The following is a 12,379-nucleotide window of genomic DNA, read 5'->3' on the forward strand; positions in this document are numbered from 1 at the left end:
AAGGTAGTTCTATTTTCAGTTTTTTGAGGAACCATCACACTTTTTTTCATAATGGTTGTACTACTTTACATTCCCACCAACATTGAATGAGGGTTCCTTTTTCTCCACAGCCTCTCCAACATTTGCTATTACCTGTTTTGTTGATAATAGCTAATGTAACAGGTATGAAGTGGTATCTCATTATAGTTTTGATTTGCATTTCTCTAATAACTAATGAAGATGATCATCTTTTTATATATCTGTTGGTCATTTGTGTCTGTTCATGTCCTCTTCCCATTTTTTTATTGGATTGTTTGTTTGTTTGTTATTGAGTTTTATGAGTTCTTTGTATATTTTGGATATTAGGCCTTTATCTGAGCTGTTGTTTGAAAATATTATTTCCCATTTAGTTGGCTGTTTATTTTGTTGTCAGTTTCTCTTCCTGAGCAAAAACTTCTTAGTCTGATGTAGTCCCATTCATTAATTTTTGCCTTCACTTCTCTTGCCTTTGGAGTCAAATTCATAAAATGCTCTTTAAAACCAAGGTCCATGAATTTAGTACCTATGTCTTCTTCTATGTACTTTATTGTTTCAGGTCTTATATTTAGGTCTTTGATCCATTTTGAATTAATTTTAGTACAAGGGGACAAACTGTAGTTGAGTTTCATTCTTTTGCATGTGGCTTTCCAGTTTTTCCAGCACCATTTGTTGAAGAGGCTTTCTTTTCTCCATTGTGTGTTGTTGGCCCCTTTATCAAAAATCATTTGACCATATATATGTGGTTTTATTTCTGGACTTTCAGTTCTGTTCCATTGGTCTCAGTGTCTATTTTTCTGCCAATATCATGCTGTTTTGATGGTCGTGGCTCTATAATATAGTTTGAAGTCAGGTATTGTAATGTCCACAGCTTCATTCTTTATCCTTAGGATTGCTTTGGCTATTTGGGGTTTTTTATAGTTCCATATAAATCTGATGACTTTTTGTTCCATTTCTTTAAAAAAGTCATTGGAATTTTGATGGGAATTGCCTTAAATTTGTATATTGCTTTGGGTAATATGGCCATTTTGATTATATTTATTCTTTCTATCCAAGAACAAGGAATATTTTTCCATTTCATTGTATCTTTTTCGATTTCCCTTAACAATGCTTTGTAGTTTTTGTTATATAGGTCCTTTACATTCTTTCTTATGTTTATTCCTAGGTATTTTTCATTGTTGTTGTTGCAATCGTGAAGGGGATTATTTTTTTTAGTTCGTTTTCTAATGTTTTATTGTTGGCATATAGAAAGGCTATGGAATTTTGTATATAATTTTGTATCCTGTGACCTTACTGTATTGGTTTATTGTTTCTAGTAACCTTTTTGTGGAGTTTTTGGTGTTTTTGATGTATAGTATCATATGATCTCTAAAAAGTGATACCTTACTTCTTCCTTTCTGATATGGATGCCTTTTATTTCTTTATCTTGTCTGGTTACTCTGACTAGAAGTTCTAGCACCACATTAAATAAGAGTGGGGAGAGTGGACAACTCTGTCTTGTTCTTGATTTCAGGGAGAAAGTCCTCAGTGTTATGCAATTTAATATAATGTTAGCTGATGGTTTATCATATATGGCCTTTATCATGTTGAGATATATTCCTTTTATACCCAGTTTGTTGAGTGTCTTAAACATAAAGTTGTGTTGTATTTTATAGAATGCCTTTTCTGCATCTATTGATAAGATCATGTAGTATTTGTTCTTTGCTTTGTTGATATGGTGTATTACGTTAACCATTTTATGTATGTTGAACCATCCTTGAGATTCTGAGATGAATCCTACTTGATCATGATGTATTATTTTTTTTAATATGTTGTTGTATTCTATTTGCTAGAATTTTGTTTAGAATTTTAGCATCTGTATTCATTAGAGATATTGGTCTATAGTTTTCTTTTTTTGTGCCGTCCTTGCCAGGTTTTGGTATGAGGGTTATGTTGGCCTCATAAAATGTGTTTGGAAGTATTACTTCTTCTACAATTTTTTTGGAAGATTTTGAGTGGAATAGGAACGAAGTCTTCTCTGAATGTTTGATAAAATTCATTATTATAACCATCTGGGCCTGGACTTTTATTTTTGGGGAGGTTTTTAATAGTTTTTTCTATTTCCTCCCTGCTAATTGGTTTATTTAGGCTTTCTGCTTCTTCATGACTCAGTCTAGGAAGGTTGTATTGTTCTAGGGATTTATCCATTTCTTCTAGATTGTTGAATTTGGTGGCATATAGTTTTTCATAGTATTCTACAATAATTCTTTGTATATCTATGATGTCTGAAGTGATTTCTCCTCTTTTATTTTGGATTTTGTTTATATGAGTCCTTTCTTTTTTTTCCTTGGTGAGTCTTGCCAACAGTTTGTCAATTTTTTTGATCTTTTCAAAGAACAAGCTCCTTGTTTTATTATTTTTTTCTATAGTTTTTCTGTTCTCTATTTCATTTATTTCTGCAGTGATTTTTATTATTTCCTTTCTTTGGTTGGTTTTAGATTGTCTTTGTTTTTCTTTTTCTAGTTCCTTAAGGTGTGAATTAAGTGGTTTACTTACAACCAGGTGGTGGTGCAGTGGAAAGTGGTTTACTTGGCCTCTCTCTTGTTTGTTCATATAAGCCTGAAGTGATATGAACTTCCCTTTTATCACTGCTTTTGCTGCATCCCGGAGATTCTGCTATGTTGTATTGTCATTTTCATTTGTCTGTATATATCTTTTGATCTCTGTGCTTATTTCTTTATTGACACTTTCATTTTTTAAAAGTATGTTGTTTAGTTTTCACATTTTTGTGTGTTTTTTCCCCTCTTTTTTTGCAGTTGAATTCTAGTTTCAAGGCTTTATGATCAGAAAATATGCTTGGTACAGTTTCAATTTTTCTGAATTTGCTGATGTTATTTTTGTGGCCCAACATATGGTCAATTCTTGAGAATGATCCATGTACACTAGAGAAAAATGTATACTCTGTCACTTTGGGATGAAAAGTCCTGTTGATATCTATCATATCCAATTTCTCTAGTGTTCATTTAAGGCCAATATATCTTTATTAATTTTCTGTTTGGATGAATGATCTACAGCCATCAGCAGTGTATTAAGGTCTCCAAGTATGATTGCATTTTTGTCAGTTTTTATTTTTAGGTCAATAAGTAGCTGTCTTATATATTTTGGTATTCCTTGGTTTGGTGCATATATATTAAGAATTGTTATGTCTTCTTGATTCAGTGTCCCCTTAATCATTATTAAGTGACCATTTTTGTCTTTGATTATTTTTGCTGTCTTGTAGTCAGCATTATTAGATATGAGTATTGCTACATCTGCTTTTTATTTTATTTTATTTGCTTGGAGTATTGATTTCCAGCCTTTCACTTTGAATTTGTTTTTATCCTTGTTGCTTAGATGTGTTTCTTGTTGGCAGCATACAGTTGGATTTTCTTTTTTAATCCATTCTGCTACTCTGTGTCTTTTTATTGGTGAGTTTAATCCATTTACATTGTGTAATTATCGACACTTGTGAGTTCCCTATTGCCATTTTATAAATTGCTTTCTTTTAGTTTTGTATCTTGTGTGATTCTTCTCTTTTGTTTTTCTATCATTTGTTTTTGTTTGGTTGTATTGATACTTCTTTCCCCTGTTGCTACATTTTTTAAGTCATGTGCTTCTGTGGTGGTTTTTTCAAGGGTGGTTACTATTAAGTAATGAAAAGTGTACCTACCATGTTCATTGTAATACACTATCTTATGAGTGCTTCTGCATTCCATTGTCCTTTGCTACTGTTAATCTTCGTCCTCTTTCCCCCCCTTTTTTTTGTTTTTGTTGTCACAGTTTAAATTTGGTTTTATTGTGTTCTTGGTGGATCTTTTGTTTGTGGTTTTGTTTGTTTTTTTCTTTGTATCTGGTTGGAAAACACCCTTTAGTATTTCCTGGAGTTGGGGTTTTCTGATGATAAGTTCCCTCATCTTTTTTGTATCTGTGAATGTTTTTATTTCTCCTTCATATTTGAAGGATAGCTTTGATGGGTATAGTATTCTTGGCTGAAAGTTCCTCTCTTTCAGGACTTTAAATATTGGGGTCCACTCTCTTCTAGCTTGTAGAGCAGGGGTCTTCAAACTTTTTATAAAAACTGCCCACATTTGCAATGCTGGTCAACCTGGTCCCTACCGCGCAACCAAACAGCGCTGCGATTGGCCCACCATGAAAGCTGGACTGCCCACTAGTGGGAGGTAGGGACCAGGTTGACCAGCACTGCAAAAGTGGGCAGTTTTTATAAAAAGTTTGACCACCCCTGTTGTAGAGTTTCTGCTGAGAAATCTGATGATAATCTAATAGGCCTTCCTTTATATGTTGTATTCTTCTTTTCCCTGGCTGCCTTGAGAATTTTTTCTTTGTTGTTGGTTTGTGCCAATTTCATTATGATGTGCTTTGGAGTAGGTTTGTTGGGGTTAAGAAAACTCGGTGTTCTGTTTGCTTCTTGAATTTGAGGCTTTAGTTCTTTCTATAGGCTTGGGAAGTTCTCATCTATTATTTGTTTGAATATGTCCTCCACTCCTTTTTCTCTCTGTTCTCCTTCTGATATACCTATTATTCTTATGTTAGTCTTTTTGATGGAGTCAGACAATTCCTGTAGGGCTTTCTCATTTTTTAAAAGTTTTGAGTCTCTCTTTTCTCTCTGTTGTGCCTCATATTGCTTGTGTTCTATGTCACTAATCCTATCTTCTATCTGGCCTATTCTATTACCTAAGCTTGTTATCTCATTTTTCAGTTCATGAATTGAGTTTTTCATCTCTGTTTGATTTGTTTTCATAGTGTCAATTTCCTTGGTAATATATTCCTTGTATTTGTTGAAGTTTTTTTGAGCTCCCTAAATTGCCTTTCTGTGTTTTCTTGTATATCTCTGAATATTTTTAGGATTTCTATTTTAAATTCTCTGTCATTTAACTCCAAGTTTTCCAATCTATTAAATTTTTTCTCCATAGATTTTTCCTCATCTATATGTGCTATATTTGTCTTTTGTGTTCATGTATTCTATTTCCTTTTCCTTAATGGCATCAGAGGGTGGTTTTGTTGATAGCACTAATGAGAATTAATAAAAAATAAAAAGAAAAAAATGGAAAAAAGAAAATTTATTATTTCTGCTTTTTTCTCCTCTCCCCTCCTCCTTGAGAAAATATTGTGATAAACTTTGAATTATATTGTGCTAAATGGAAGAAAAACTACCTATAACAGAGTGCCTGAGTTGGGGAGAAGTGATAAAGGGGCAAGAAATTAGGTAGGGACCCACAAAATGTAAAAAAGGAAAAAATTTGGGTCAAGAATATAATTATTTGCTTCTTCATGATGGTCAACTAAGAGATATAATGAGAGGGATAAGAGGAAAACAGGAAAAAGAAAAAAATTACTATTGTATTAAGTGGAGCAAAAGTAGAATGGAGAGCCAGGATTGGGGGGAATGCTAATGAGTTAAAAAGCGAAGTAAAAAGCACCCAAAATGCCACAAAGAAAAATTTGAGTCTGAAATAAATAATTTGTTTGTGATTGAGGATTGAATGAGAGGAAAAGTAAAGGAGAAAATAAGAAACTAATAGAGAGGGAGAGAAAAGAAAAAGGGAAATATGAAAAAAAGAAAAAAGAAAAAAGAGAGTTAAGGGTTTTGGAGTGTAACCCTCATAGAGAGAAAGGAAGAAGAAAAAAAAGAAAATGGAAAATGTAACACTTATGGGTAGTGTAGTTCAAGAAGAGAAAAGAATAAGATGGGCAGATAATAAAAGGACCATAGTGGAAGAAAAAAAATAATAAAGACAAGAAGATGAAAGAAACAGAAAAAAGTTGAAAAAGTTATAAAGTCTGTGGATTTTTTTTGATTTTGAGGGCTTATCTTCTTCCTTTTTCTTTGCTTTCGCTCTTCCTGGTTTGTGGCTCTGTACCCCAGGCTTTGCCCTTGTTGCATGCTTAGGTAGAGATTTGCAGTTGATGAGTCTCTATGGCAATGTCATATATTAGGCTTCAGTCTCGTTGGTTGTTGGGGCTTGTTATCATTTGCAGGCTCCGACAATGAGAGAGTCTATTTTCCCAGAGCCTCTCTCCTAGTCTCTCCTTCCTGAATTAGCAGCCTGATGATCCAGCTAAGAGGTTGCCGCTGCCTTTGCCTAGAGAGTAAGAGGCTCAAAGAGCTGGCAAATCCCCACTCTATCGCCACTCAGCGCAGGGCTCTGGGTAAAGCCCTGTCAGTCAGAGCCGCCAGCATAATTGGGTGGGGCTGGGAGCCAATTGTTCTCAAGGTGCCTTTCTATGAGCCTCCAGGCAGGTCCAGTATGCCTCAGCACTCTGCAGGACCACTCTCCCCAGGCTTTTTGCACTTTGTAACTGGTTTTGGCTGGGAAGAAGATGCCCTAGTCACTGCTTGCAGAACAGCAGGTCTTAAAAGCTGCCAAGTCCCTCTTTTTAATGTATAGCCCTGAAAATAAAAGCTCTGCTAATCAGAACCAACAGCTTAATCAGGTAGGGAGGCATTTTGACTTCTGTTCAGTTCTCCAGGTATATGTAGTTACATTTGCCTTGGTGTTCCGTAGTATAGCTTTCTGCAGGCTTCTTCCTTGTTAAAAAGCCTACAGCCTAGCCTAACTACTGCAGTGTTCTCTGAGGTTTGTTCCGTGGGAATGTGTTTTTCACCCTGTCTAGGCTGACAGGAAGTTGCCCCCACCCCTACGTGGACAGCAAAAAGCACTAAAAAATATCACGCCTCTTGTCTTAGATCGCTGAAGTTAGAGAGATCTTGTCAGTTAGAGCCACATAGGTCAGTTGGGAGGTGAACAGACTGTGGGTTTAGCTAATTTCAGCAATTGGATCCGCAGATCTGCTCCAGAGACTGTCTGCAAGCTGCTAGTGTGCCCCTCCCCCTAGCACTTTTGTATTTTTTCTTCCCCGGGATGTTAGCCTGAGTGGCTGGGTGAGGCACCCGCCCGAAGTTTGGGCATAGGGAAGTTCACTTTCATGCACTCCCCATGTGCCACTGTTCAGGGTGCGGGGACCACACCGAGACTCTGTTCACAGCCCACGCAAAGGCCTCTGACCCTGCCCCTCTGTCCGGGAACAAGGGTGCCCACTCCTTGGGTGCTAGGAGGAACCTCTGACAAATTATCCATGCTCCCTGACCAGGATATCGGGGCTAATGGCGGCTGCTGGTCGTCCATCTTTGCTGAGGTCCAGCACGGGCATTAGCTCACGTGGGCTGAGTCACCGCAGGCACACTCTTTCCTCGGCTTGGATGTCTGTGCTGCAACCCGGGTCCCTCCACACCCTTAGCCCTCTATCTCAGTTCCAAGTGAAAGCAGCCTTTGCTCAGGTTAGTGAGGAAGGCGGAGTGTTCCTTAATCCATCTTATTTCCTACAGGGTTGATTATATATTTAGTCAATTTTTCACTCGATCATACCTTCATGTTCAGTGTGTAGGACTTCCAGATGCTCCAAGGATAGATTTCTCTGTCACTGATTGAAAAATTTGTTGAAATTTTGGGGAGAATTATCAGTAGCGCTCCTCATGGGGCCATTTCTCTGACATCACTTCCATTTATGATCAAATCTCTCAGCGAAGTGGGAAGACAGGGAACATTCCTCAACATGATAAAGGCCATCTATGCAAACCCACAGCCAACATCATACTTAATGGACAAAAGTTAAAAGCAATCCCTTTAGATTAGGAACAAGGCAGGGGTGCCCCTTTTCACCACTCTTATTCAACATAGTTTTGGAAGTCCTACCCAAGCAATCAGACAAGAAGAAGAAATAAAAAGCATCCAAACTGGAAAAGAAGAAGTAAAACTATCATTATTTGCTGATGATATTTCTACTGTTCATAGAAAATCCTAAAGTTGCAGTAAAAAAACTACTGGACCTGATAAATGAATTCAGCAAGGTGGCAGGATATAAAATTAATACTCAGAAATCAGAGGCATTTTTATACACCAAAAATAATCTGTCTGAAAGAGATGTTAAGAAAACAATTCCCTTCATTATTGCAACAAAAAAAATTAAGTACCTAGGAGTAAATTTAACCAAAAAGTTTAAAGACTGGTACTCAGAAAATTATATAAAACATTGACAAAAGAAATCAAGGAAGATTCAAACAAGTGGAAGCATATACCATATTCATGGTTAGGAAGAAAAAACATTAAAATTTCTATAGTGCACAAAGATATAGAACAAATATTTCAAAAATTCATATGGAACCAAAAAAGAAGACAAATAGCCTCAGCAATCTTCAAAAAGAAGAATAAAGTGGGAGGTATCACACTTCCTGATATCAAGTTATACTACCAGGCCACTGTACTCATAACTACTTGGTATTGGCATAAGAACAGGCATATAGGTCAATGGAACAGAACAGAGAACCCAGAAATAAAATCATACCTTTATGCACAATTGTTATTGACAAAAATGGTAGGAGCATACAATTGAGTAAAGAGAGTCTTTTTAACAAATGTTGTTGGGAAAATTGGACAGCTACCTGCAAAGAAATGAAACTAAGATTACCAGCTTACACCATTCACAAAAATAAACTCAAAATGGATGAACGACTTAAATGTAAGCCGTGAAACCATAAACATGTTAGAAGAAAACATAGGCAGTAAGCTCTCTGACATCTCTCACAGCAATATATTTGCCGATTTATATCCACAGGCAAGTGAAATAAAAGACAGGATAAACAAATGGAACTATATCAAACTAAGAAGCTTTTGCACAGCTAAAGACAATATGAACACAATAAAAAGACAAATCACACAGTGGGAGAACATATTCAATAATATGTTCTGATAATGGGTTAATAACCAAAATTTATGAAGAACTTGTAAAAATCAACACCAGGAAGATAAACAATCCAATCAAAAATGGGTAAAAGAAATGAATAGTCCCTTCTCCAAAGAGAACATACTGATAGCCAACAGGCAGATGAAAAAAATGCTCAACATCACTAATCATTAGAGAAATGCAAATTAAAACCACAACAAGATATCATCTCACAGCAGTCAGAATGGTATTCATCAGCAAAACAACACAGAATAAGTGTTGGCGAGGATGTGGAGAAAAGGGAACCCTCCTGCACTGCTGGTGGAAATGCAGACTGGTGCAGCCACTGTGGAAAAAAAGTATGAAGATTCCTCAAAAAATTAAAAATGAAACTGCCTTTTGACCCACCCACCCCACTTTTAGGAATATATCCCAAGAACACCACATCAATGATTCAAAAGAAGAAATGTACCTTCATGTTTGTGGCAGCATTGTTTACAATAGCCGAGATTTGGAAAGAGCCCTAGTATCTGTCAGTGGACAAGTGGATTAAAAAGCCATAATACATATATACAATGAAATACTATGGAGCCAAGAAAAAGAAGGAAATCTTACCTTTTGCGACAACATGGACGGACCGGGAAACTATTATGTTAAGTGAAATAAGCCAGGCAGAGAAAGAAAAATATCATATGACCTCACTCATTTGAGGAATCCAGTGAACAATGTGAACTGAGGAACAGAATAGAGACAGAGGAGAGATCAAAGGGTCCAGAGGGAAAGCGGACAGAGGGAAAGGGGATGAGAGGATGGGATCAGAAAAGGGAAAGATATTGGTGAAATTATATACACATTACACAGCATTATAAAAAGCAGAAAAGCAAATCCTGGAGGGAAATGGGGAGGGTTTGCGGGGAGGGGAAAGAGGGGGAAGTTGTGGGGAACACGGGTGAGGAGGGGATGCATTCGGGGGGACACTAGGATCTATGTAAACACAATAAATTGAAATAAAAAATAAAGAAATGAAGTACTGTTATTGCTTCACACGTGTGCTCTGCTATGGCTGTATATCTGTCTTGCTGTTCCTACTGGAGGAGAGTAGCACTGGACGTGGCACCTGTGCTCTGATCGTGAGGGGGACAGTGACAGCACATGGATGGCGGAGCGGGGAGATGAGAGACGCCCGTCCTCAAGGCTGTGGTGCAGCCATGACCCTACTTCCCGGGCTGCTTGCGTGTGGGTTGTGGGAAGAAAGACGCTCCTTACTTTCTGCAGTCCTAGGTGGCTGGGTCCTGGGGTCCAGGTGTGGCTGACAGCAGTCTGCTTTCTTGTCCATGAGGTGAGGGGTCTTTCCTACACTGATAGGTAAGAACTGCAGCCCCAGGAGTCCTGGCTTTGTTCCTCTCCTGAGGCTCGGGGCAACGTGTCTGCTGACTCAGAAGTGCTGTACGGACTCTGTTTGACATGCTGTTCTTTCCTCATCAGTTTTTGGAAATGGAATAGTTGGCTGATTTATAGTGTTTATGTATGAATTTGTGAAATTCACACTTTGTCCCAGGTACTGTGTACACTGTCATAGTTTGTCATTTCTCTCTGACTCTTTCTCTTGTCTACAAGATATTTTAAATTTTATGCAGTTTTATTATTTGTGGTATTTTTGAGTTTTGTCTCTTTCCCACCGTGGTTTGTAAAGGTGCGTGTTCCACGTGTCAGTGCTCTCGTGTCCTGGCTGGGGAGGGGCAGGGATGTGTGTGGTGACATGGAACAGGGAGAGGGGGGCAGAGAGGTGCTTGTCATCTGGAAATTAGGCTTCTCTGTCTCGGTGGCTTCCCTGCAGCCTCCCTCTCAGCTCAGGACAGAGCGCCTGTTCGTAGCATTGCTGAAAACATACATTTCTTGCTAGATTATATTAGAATCAGTACGGGATTATTGTAACTAGTAGACTGAATCTGTTTAAAGAGAGATAGAGTGCGTTGAGACCAACAGTTTTCTCCGACATGGACTCATCTACCTTTTGTTGTCCAAATAAGCCCACTGGGGTCACGGTCACTGGGCATCTGAGCTTTACCAATGGCTCTGGGATCCCCTTTCTCAGTTCATTGTTTGAGATGAACGATGCTGGACAGTGTACTCAGACTTGGGTGTGGCTTCTAATTTTCTCTATTGGTGGCACCCAGAAGCACTAGGTCACTTGATCTTGTTGATATAGCTAGGAACGTGCACATGTGACTGAAACATCTGCTTATCCTAGAAAATATACATATCAATGCCCTCTCCCATCTTAATATTAAAGAACATGTAACACAGTCCATTGAAACCACTTTTCCTGAATCAACACTTTTTGGTTCACTCCAGACACCTTTCTCCTTTCAGTTTTATTATGAATGGATTAAATTTTGTCTGTTAAGCTTGCTGTAATTATGTTTGTTTTTTATGGTTTAGTTAATGCCATGTAATACTCAAATTGTACATTATTGGGATAAATAGCTGTATAACTTAATATAGTGCATTTAGGACAGAATTCTTTGTACGAATGAACCACAGATGTAAGAAAAATGAAACATAAAAAATAGGGAAACTGTAAGTTTAATGCTTGAAGTTTATTCTGGAGAGAGAAAGGAGAGAAGGGACAGGTACACACACTTAATGCACTCTCGAGTCTTCAGTGGAATGTCACAGTGCTCTGTGTCTCTGTCCACAAAGCTCAGCGACAGCAAAGATTGGATAGACGGCTGTTTTTCGTACAGCTCCCAGAGAGACGCTCATATTTATTGCATAACCGATTTCTGCACGTGCAGACAATGACTCTCCGAAGGCCTGCGGAGGGAAGAGGAGGGTCTGGCATGGTGGGGACGGGCACAAGGAGCAGAGGCACAGCCAGTATCAGGGACATCTACTCAGAGGAGACCTGTCTACTATGGGAGACCGCACCTGCCGGGTTAGGGTGAAAGGTCACGTGTCTGTGTAAATCACAAGGACAGGCTGACTCTGCGTTGGTCACACAGACCCATGACCATCTCTGACCCGAGTCCATCACGTCCGTGCTCATTCTCTGCCCCGCCCCCATCCTCCTCTCCCCTCGTGGTGCCTGCTTCTCTCCCCACTCATGTCATCCCCGACTGTGAGCCCGGACTCCACGCCCCTCTGACAGGCCCTCTGATGGGGTCAGACTCTGTAACACGTGGGCAGTTGTCACCTGCAGCTTCTCGAGTGGCACGTTCCTATTCTGTGAAGGAGATGGCCACATCCTGGTCCTCGGCCTCAGGGTGGTCCTGGGCGGGCACTTGGTCAGCTGTGTCCCACAGGGACTGAGCCTGGGCCTGGAAGACCAGGAGGAGCAGGGTAGCGAGGAGAGCAAGGGTCCTCATGACTGAGAGTCCCCTGGAGGTGCAGGTCGGGTGGGAGGGCAGAGTGAGTGGTGGGGAGGGCAGAGCCAGCCTGCACTTATAGTGGGGTGGGCGGGGCTCAGTGACCACAGCGCAGTGAGGGCCACGGGGCTCTCGACCTCGTTGATGCTCCTGTCCCTGCCCCTTCGTGGCAGCATGCGTCCGTGGGCTCAGTGTCCACACTTGTTTCATGTTGATAGTGATGATGAAGATCTGGTGTG

The 12,379-nt window shown here is 39.3% G+C and overlaps 2 long non-coding RNA genes across 2 annotated transcripts in view; one reads left to right on the forward strand and one right to left on the reverse strand.

Annotated features, from left to right (window-relative positions):
• LOC136402590 (uncharacterized) overlaps positions 1 to 12,379 on the forward strand; it is a 51,054-nt gene that overhangs the window by 22,512 nt on the left and 16,163 nt on the right. The gene's annotated exons all lie outside the window — the stretch shown is intronic.
• LOC136402592 (uncharacterized) lies at positions 11,354 to 12,187 on the reverse strand. Its single transcript, XR_010751006.1, has 2 exons — positions 11,969 to 12,187; positions 11,354 to 11,589 (listed from the first exon to the last, which is right to left on the reverse strand). It is a non-coding gene; the product is annotated as an uncharacterized lncRNA (long non-coding RNA).

Source organism: Saccopteryx leptura, chromosome 4 (genome assembly GCF_036850995.1).
Source record: "Saccopteryx leptura isolate mSacLep1 chromosome 4, mSacLep1_pri_phased_curated, whole genome shotgun sequence".
Taxonomy (NCBI): Eukaryota; Metazoa; Chordata; class Mammalia; order Chiroptera; family Emballonuridae; genus Saccopteryx; species Saccopteryx leptura.